The sequence below is a fragment of the Vicia villosa genome, unplaced genomic scaffold (assembly GCF_029867415.1).
Source record: "Vicia villosa cultivar HV-30 ecotype Madison, WI unplaced genomic scaffold, Vvil1.0 ctg.000168F_1_1, whole genome shotgun sequence".
In the NCBI taxonomy this organism is placed as follows: Eukaryota; Viridiplantae; Streptophyta; class Magnoliopsida; order Fabales; family Fabaceae; genus Vicia; species Vicia villosa.
This window is the reverse complement of record NW_026705049.1, coordinates 32,512-41,756: the sequence shown is the minus strand read 5'-3', so window position 1 is coordinate 41,756 and position 9,245 is coordinate 32,512. Positions and strand designations below refer to the sequence as shown.

The 9,245-nt window shown below is 37.8% G+C and overlaps 1 long non-coding RNA gene across 1 annotated transcript; it reads left to right on the top strand.

The window, feature by feature from the left end:
- The first annotated feature begins 2,809 nt into the window (after window positions 1–2,809).
- Window positions 2,810–4,702, top strand: LOC131624894 (uncharacterized). Its single transcript, XR_009290676.1, has 2 exons — window positions 2,810–3,883; window positions 4,451–4,702. It is a non-coding gene; the product is annotated as an uncharacterized LOC131624894 (long non-coding RNA).
- Window positions 4,703–9,245: the final 4,543 nt, after the last annotated feature.

The window sequence follows — 9,245 nt, the reverse complement described above, 5'->3', positions numbered from 1 at the left end:
AACCAACTATGGAACCGCAGTAATATTAAACCAATCCCTGTGGATACGATATATACCGAAAATATTTACCCACAAATACTTTCAACAAATTGGCGCCGTTGCTGGGGATTGGTGTCAATATTGCACGCATTGCAATAGTTTTTATTTTGAGTTTTTGTTACTATTTTATCGATTTGGTTGTTTCACTCGTTTGTTAGTTTTTGCAGATTTTCGTGTATGCGCAGCAAAGTTCCCAGTGATCAACTCCTTTTTGATCTTGAGATCGAAAGGACCGCTAGGAGGTTAAACAGTAAAACACGAAGAAGAGCAAACATAGCAAGAGCAAGAGACAACGCAACCGCGACATCGTCACAACAACTAGAAACAATTGATGAGTCGTCAGAAGGACTTTTCTTTCACGAACTATTTGCTCAAGAAGAACAGGAAGTTATTATACAACCAACTGTTGTCAACATGGCTGCTACTGGTCCATGTGCAAATAGTCCAAGACCCAACCCACAGTTCGCTAGAACTGCCGCCAACGGGCGGACTTCAGAATTGAAGACCGGTATTATACAGTTGATTTGTGCGGGTCCTTTCGCCGGATTGGACCATGAAGATCCGTACATGCATCTTACTCGGTTCTATGAGTTACCGGGTACTACTGGTGTAGCTCAAGCTGATGAGGAAACAATATTCAAGAGGTTGTTCCAACATTCTTTGTTATCTAAGGCAAAAGATTGGTACTTGGATCAACTTGAAACAGTGATGACCGACTGGAATACCTTAGAGGAAAATTTTTTGGAAAGGTTTTACTCTCAAAACCGATTCTTTAAAGCAAAAACAGCAATAGCAGTATTCTCTCAAGGCAATAATGAATCATTAAATGAAGCGTGGGAAAGGTATAAAGCTATGTTGAGAAAGTGCAAAGGACACGGTTTTGCAGAAGTTGATCAAATCCAGATGTTCTGTAATGGTCTCACACCTACAAATAAGACACTCTTGGATGCCACAGCTGGTGGTTCACTTATGTCCAAGACACCTGCTTGTCGCACGCTCGCGAAAATCAACAGAGTCGCCACCAATATATTTATCCCAAAGAGGGAAAGGAATATCAGAAAACCTAGAATAAAGAAAGGATAAGAAAAGGTCTTGCGACCAAAGATCGGGTAAGAAGTCGGTTACGCAAGGGGAAGGTATTAGCACCCCTCACGTCTGTGGTACTCCACAGGATCCACTTATGTTTGTTCTATTCTAAGGGTGTATAAATCTAAAGCTTAATCACTAAGGGAATGCATGCAAGTGAAAGAAGAAGAAACACGGGGAAAATAAGGTTTATAAATAGTTGTGCTCGTTCAAGCCCCGCGACTTGATGCCTACGTATCCTTTTCAGGAATCAGAGCGCCGTAGTTCGGCTCTTTAGTTTTTGTTTGTTTTTGTGTTTTTTAGTGAACGACGTTACATTCGCACTCCGCTGCTCGACCTCTGGAGTCTTAAGCTGGGAATGGAGCGGAAATAACGTGTCCGATTAGGAGAAAGAATGCCCTGAAGGCAAGAGAAAGAAATGCCTCGGAGGCAAGAGAGAAAAGATTGGTTTGTGTCTTTTAGGTGTAATTCCATGATGACGAGAACCTACTACAAGGTTTCGCATCACTTCCTTACTTTGTTTAGGTCTGAGCCTTTATTAGATATTTTGAAGTGTTTTTGTTTAGGTGTCTTTTAAGGGAAATTAATTTGTGACTTAGATCATACCAAAAAGAGTTTTGTTTTGCATATTTAGAGAAAGCACATCGAGGCCTACGCCACAATCGTTTCTCTAAATAACGGTTAAGAAATACATCGAGGTTTCACACCTCAATCATTTCTTCTCCGCTAAGTAAAGGAGATACAAAAAAAGAGTTCTTTTGTGAATATTTAGAGAATGCACATCGAGGCCTACACCACGATCGTTTCTCTAAACAACAGTTAAGAAATACATCGAGGCTTCACACCTCAATCATTTCTTCTCCGCTAAGTAGGAAAGAACATACATCAAGGCCTACGCCTCAATCATTTCTTTCTTACTATGAAATATAGTAACGGTATGATCTTCATCGATATTTATTAAGTATTTTAAAAGTTGAAAAGAAAAGAAGGACAACTAGCCTAAAACGAAAACTAGTCTAATGTTATGATTCTACCTAAATGTTAGGAGCAAAAAGCGACATGAGAATATAAGCATAAGCGGAGATCGAAATTACAAGTAAAAATACAAGTAAATAACGATACAAGAATTAGTGTAAAATGGCTAACATAAACACTTGAAAATATGGTACAAGACATGAAAGTGAACGATGCAACATAGTACAAGAAATCAAATTTAAAGGACTATTTATTTTTATTGATTTTTTTATGTGACAAAAAGACAAGAATTTAATCAAGCAAGTGAATTAAAAATACAAGCCTAAAACTATTATTTTTGTGATTATTTTTTTATATGTCAAAATCTATGTACTAAAGTCTTAAAATTAATAGGAAAAAATCAGTTTTTATTCACTAAAAAGAAATGGCAAAGAAAACTAATAGAACCTAAAAATATTAATGGAAACAAAGTAAACAGAGGGGTGTGAATCTGAAAAATTCGTATGGCCCAAAGAAGTTTTATTGTGACAGTTTTCTCTTATGTCAAAAATGAAGACAATGGGCCAGGGGTGTGTGCTAGCAGTTACGGCCCAATAGAGTTTATTAGTATTCAGATTAGTCCAAATTATCACAACTTTAATCAACAATTAATGACATTAAATCAGAGACTGAATTTCTGTTAACATTCTCCATTAACTTAATTAATTCATTCTGTTAATTAATAATAGAAAACAAATTGAAATGAAAAAGAAAAATAAATTGAAATGAAAAAAGAAAAGGGATTAGGGTTAGAACCTTGCGTCGTTCCCCCTTCCCTACTCGTCTCTCACTCTCGCGAATGGCGCACCTGAGCGGCGCCGGAGAAATTCACCCTCTCCGATCGGCCATCCACCAACGACACCACTCAATATCTCTCTTCGCACCCTCAATCTCGGCAAAGAACTCTTCTCCTCTCACGAGCAAGATGAAGCGGCGGCGGTGATTCTGCCCTTCTTCTCCGATCAAACTCTCTATCGCCGTCACGAAACAACCATCAAACTCTCTATCGCCGTCACGAAACAACCGCGAGACAACAATTCTCTCGTCTCTTCGTCTCCGATTCAGATCCTCCGCCTCATCATCATCGATTGCCTCGCACTCTTCCTCTTCATGAACGACGCGCGGAGAGTCTCACCGTCTCCGATCAAAACTCCGGCCAACGCCATGAACAAGCTCTCGTTTCTGCCCTCTCGTTTCTGTTAGCCTTTTTTCTGACGATTTTGTTGACTAATTGAGGTGATTGAAGGATTGAGGATTGGATATTGAAGGAGATGGAAGAAGCTTCGATGAATGAGGATTGAAGGTTGTTGATGTGTTTGGCTATGGTGATTGGAGGTTTGATTGAATGATGAAGGTGGTGATGGTTTGTGAATGATGAAGATTGAGTTGTGCAGAATGATGGAGTGAAGTGAAGTCGTGAAGAAGCTGATGCAGATTGAAAAACCAGTGGAGGATTTGTAGGTTGATGAGGTGATGAAGATTAAAGAAGATAGGGTTTTTGAGAGTGAAGGTTTAGAGATTTTGAGGGGAAGAAGATGGAAATTGGAGTGTGAAGCGATGAAGATGATGGAGAGTTGAACTTTGATGAATGATGAAGATGGAAATGGTGCGGAGATAGTGAATTGAGAGTGAAAGTCCAGAAGGAAGAATGGTGGAGAGAAGGTAAAGATGGTGGAGAGTTATGGAGGAATTGAAGAAAATGGTTGAAACCTGAAGCACTGCAGAAGATGATGATTATATAGAGGTAAGTCCCTTGACTTTTTCTGTCACATTCTGAACCTTCTCCTGCTGAATAATTCTCAATGATTCTGTTCACTTTCAGTTAGTTTGTTATGGAGCTGTTGGTTAGTTAGCATATTCTGTTAGAGTTTGTTAGAATGAGTAACTGATTCTGTTTGAGTTAGTTATAGGTGAGTAATGAAACAGGTTAGTTATATGCGGTTATTGATAGTTGGAACTGTTTTTAGTTTGGTATGTGGAAATTCTGTTAGAGAAGTTAGGGAAGTTTTGTTTGGATTTTCGGTTAGGGGTTAGTTATGGATGGAGGGCTGAGATGGTTAGAGTTAGTTAGTGAATTGATGGTGACAGTTATGAGTTGGTTAACAGTTAGTATTTCTGTTATAGGGTTGAGTGTTAATTGGTTTAAAAAGTGGTTAGGAAAGGTTTGGTTTAATATAGTGAATGAATGCTGATTTTCTTATTGTTTATGCAGGGCTTTTATACTAGTGCAGTTTGGATTTATTTGTGTACATTCTGAACTGGTGTGAACACAAATGGTTTCTTTTTGATGTGTATGTATGCTGATGTGTAGGGATGCATGATAACACCATTTCTGTTTTGCTGGTGCAGTAGGAGTTTATGAGGATTGAAGATGGAAAATGATGGATGACGAAAAGAGGTTTGAAGATGGAACAAGAGATGGAACCAAGGCTTGGCTACAAGAATAGAAATAACTTTTGTATTCAAATGGTGTAATGTGCAATTGGATATGGATTTATAAAAGTGTATTCTTGTATGTTGACTTTTGATGATTTGTCATGAACATAAATGGACTTTGGTGAAATATTTGGATGAAGAAACTTGGATAATAATGTATTTGACCATGCTCTGACAATGCTCAGATAAATTGAACTTTGAAGTTGAATCTTAACAAATGAATTGGATCTTAAATGACATTGGCCTTTGTGAATAAAGTTGGATGATGATAAATGCTACTTGAGTGACCATAATGATACAGACCTTGGAACTTGTTTCTACGCCCTCCAATTTTGCAAGCTCAAGCAACTTGGATCCACCTAAGTCCGTCTCCAATTAATAAACTCCAATGATAAACTTAAGTAATTAACCAAAACTCTAATTTTCTCTTGAGATATAAAATTGATGACTAGAGATGTGGGAAACAACCAAAGTACAATACCAAGTAAACTTCTTTTAATCCCCGATGAAACAATATGCACTTGATGTTCTTAAGGAATTTTGATAAAGATGTTGTAGCTTGACATCCTTGAATGAAGAGGGGCCTTGAGACCATGGATACCTTAATTACCTACATCCTTGATCATAAACCAGATTGCATGATATGTTAGATGACCTAAAATGCAAATGAAGTTAAGAACAATAAGCTAGCTAGTAGAAAAATTGGATGGGCAAATTTTGGGGTGCAACACTGCTGAAGCTACTCAGATAATTGAGCAAATGGCTCTGAATGATCGTCAGGGTAACCATGATCGAACTGTCAGAGATAAGAAACCCAGAATTTTGGAATTGAATAACAGTGATGCTTTGCTGGCCCAGAATAAGTTACTAACATCACAAGTGGAGCTTTTGACACAACAAATGTCTAAATTACCACAACAACTCAAAGAGCTGAATGGTGTATCTAATTCTTATCAAGTTGCAAAGTGTGAGTTATGCAAGGGAGATCATCAAACAGGATTTTGCCCACCAGTTTTGGAAGAAGAAGTGAATTACATGAACAACAACCAAGGACAAAGACAGAATCAATATCAAAATTTTCCGTATCAACAAGGTTATCCACCAAGGAATAACAATCAAGGTTATCAACAAAGGCCACATAATCAAGGGTATCAACAACAAGCCTTCCAACCTTACACTCAACCACCACCACAACAACAAAGAGGACCATCAAAGTTAGACGAAACTATGACACAATTTATGCAAATGTCAATGACAAATCCAAAGAATCAAGAGGCAGCTATAAAGAATTTGGAAACTCAAGTGGGCCAACTTGCTAAGAAGATTGCAGCTAATCAATCAAATGCAACATTCTCTGCCAACACTCAAGAGAATCCAAAAGAGCATTGCAAAGCGGTGGTGACAAGGACTAGGCAAAAAGGAAGTAATGACGAAGTTGAAAAGAATGATGTTGAGGATGATACGGAAAAGAAAGATGAAAAACATGATGGAGAGGATGAAGAATATGAAATTATTAATAATGAGGCTGAAGAAGAAAATTTGAATAAAGAAGTTGAAAAAAAAGAAAAACTAAAAAGAAAGAGTGTTAGAGAAAAGATGGCAAACAACGTGAAACCAAGTCAACATTTGCCATATCCTCATGCTCCATCAAAGAAGGACAATGCTAGGCAATATGCAAGGTTTATGGAAATTTTTAAGCAACTACAAATTAATATTCCATTCTCCGAAGCAATTGCTCAAATGCCAAAATATGCGAAATTCATGAAAGATATCTTGACAAAGAAGAAAAGACCGGAAGAAGAAGAAGTTGTTATACTTGATGCACAATGTAGTGCTATAATATCACGCCTTCCTCAAAAGGCGAGAGATCCTGGAAGAGTCACATTGCCAGTTACAATTGGCAATCAGAATATTGGGAATGGATTGATCGATTTAGGATCAAGTATCAATTTAATTCTGTTATCAATACTGAAGCGGTTGGGAAATATTGAGATGAAGTCAACAAGAATGACTTTACAATTAGCAGATAAATCAACCACTCTTCCTTATGGAGTTGCACAAGACATGTTAGTGAAAGTTGACAAATTTTTGTTTCCGGTAGATTTCGTTGTGATTGACATGGAAGAAGACAAGGAATCACCTATCATTCTTGGAAGACCATTCATGAAAACAGCCCGAATGATGATCGATATTGATGATGGTATAATGAAGTTAAGAGTCCAAGATGAAGAGGTATGTTTTAATCTTTTCGATGCCATGAAACAACCCAAGGACAATAATGATTGTTTTCGCATGGATGTTACTGAAGAGATTGTAGTAGAAGTGGCAAACCAAATTCATCTTTCTTGCCCTTTAGAGAGATCTCTTGTTGATTCTTTTAATGTACTTACTCAAGAAGAAGAAAAAGAAATTGAGTTGTTTTTAAAGGAATTAGAGAAAGGTGGCAACACAACCACAAAGGAGGACAAGGTAGAAGATTTGGGGCTGAAAAAAGAAGTGAAAGAGTCAAAGATGGAATTAAAGCTACTCCCACCTCATTTGAAATATGTCTTTTTAGATGAAGAGGGAAATAAACCGGTCATTATTAGTTCTAAGTTGAATACAAAAGAAGAGGCAAGACTCATCCAAATTCTCCAAAAGAATAAAGCTGCAAATGGATGGGTATTGGCGGATCTGAAAGGTATAAGTCCTGCATATTGCATGCATAAGATCATGTTAGAGGAAGAATTCAAACCGGTAGCTCAACCGCAAAGAAGACTAAATCCAACAATGAAAGAGGTAGTAAGAAAAGAGATGATCAAACTTCTAGAAGCAGGTATGATTTACCCAATTTCTGATAGTGCATGGGTAAGTCCAGTACAAGTTGTGCCGAAGAAGGGAGGTATGACGCTAATCCGTAATGAAAAGAATGAACTTATACCAACAAGAACTGTAACCGGGTGGAGAATGTGCATCGATTATGGTAGACTCAACAAAGCTACGAGAAAAGATCACTTCCCTCTACCATTCATGGATCAAATGCTTGAGAGGTTATCAGGGCAGAATTACTATTGCTTCTTGGATGGGTATTCCGGGTACAATCAGATTGTGGTAAACCCAGAAGATCGTGAGAAGACAGCTTTTACATATCCATTTGGAATTTTCCCATATAGGAGGATGCCATTTGGATTATGTAATGCTCCAGCTACTTTCCAACGGTGTATGCAAGCCATATTCTCATACCTCATTGAAAAAAGTATTGAAGTATTCATGGATGACTTCTCGGTATTTGGAAAAACTTTTGATACATGCTTGAATAATCTGGATGTGGCACTTGGAAGGTGTATTGAGACCAATTTGATTTTAAATTGGGAGAAGTGCCATTTCATGGTAACTGAAGGAATTGTACTCGGACACAAAGTATCTTCATGAGGACTTGAAGTGGACCAAGCCAAGGTGGAGGTAATTTCAAAGCTTCCACCTCCAATAAATGTCAAAGGAGTAAGAAGTTTTTTAGGTCATGCGGGATTCTATAGAAGGTTCGTAAAAGATTTTTCAAAGATTGCCAAGCCTTTGAGTAATTTACTCAACCAAGGTACATGTTTTAATTTTGATGAATCTTGTGTACAAGCTTTCAATGACCTAAAAGAACGGCTAGCCACCGCACCTATGATCGTAGCACCCGATTGGAAAAACCATTTTGAACTTATGTGTGATGCTAGCGATTATGCCATAGGTGTGGTATTAGGCCAACGAAAAGGAAAAATATTTCATGTCATACACTATGCAAGCAAGGTGCTGAATGATGCTCAAGTCAATTATGCTACCACAAAAAAAGAATTGTTAGCTATAGTGTATGCCCTTGAAAAATTTAGATCCTATCTCATTGGGTCAAAGGTGGTGATTTACACAGACCATGCAACCATTAAATATCTGCTTACTAAACTAGATTCGAAGCAAAGACTCATTCGTTGGGTTCTTCTTTTGCAAGAATTTGACATAGAAATCCGGGATAAAAAGGGTTCAGAAAATGTGGTAGCAAATCATTTATCCCGTTTGGTCAATGTAAATGTTACCAACCAAGAAGCTGAAATAAATGACGAGTTTCCGGATGAACAACTTTTTCAAATCCAAATAAGACCTTGGTTCGCCGATCTTGCTAATCATAAAGCAACCGGTATGATACCGGAGGACTTTGACTGGAACAAAAAGAAAAAGTTGTTAGCCGATGCAGAATACTATGTGTGGGACGACCCATATTTGTTCAACATAGGTAAGGATGGAATTTTAAGAAGATGTGTTACTGAAGAAAAGCCTAACAAATCTTGTGGAACTGTCATAATTCGCCTAGTGGTGGGCATTTTAACGGATGGAGGACGACAACAAAAGTTCTCCAATCCGGGTTTTTCTGGCCAACTATTTTCAAAGACGCCCATCACCATGCAAAGAATTGTGACAAATGTCAAAGATTTGGTGGGATAAGTAAACGAGATGAGATGCCACTTCAGACCATTATTGAAGTGGAAGTTTTTTATTGTTGGGGCATCGATTTCATGGGGCCATTTCTTCCTTCTTTTGCTAATGAATATATTCTAGTTGCAGTGGATTATGTCTCCAAGTGGGTAGAAGCCATCGCCACACCAAAAGCGGATGCCAAAACTATGCTAAAATTTTTAAATCGAAACATATTC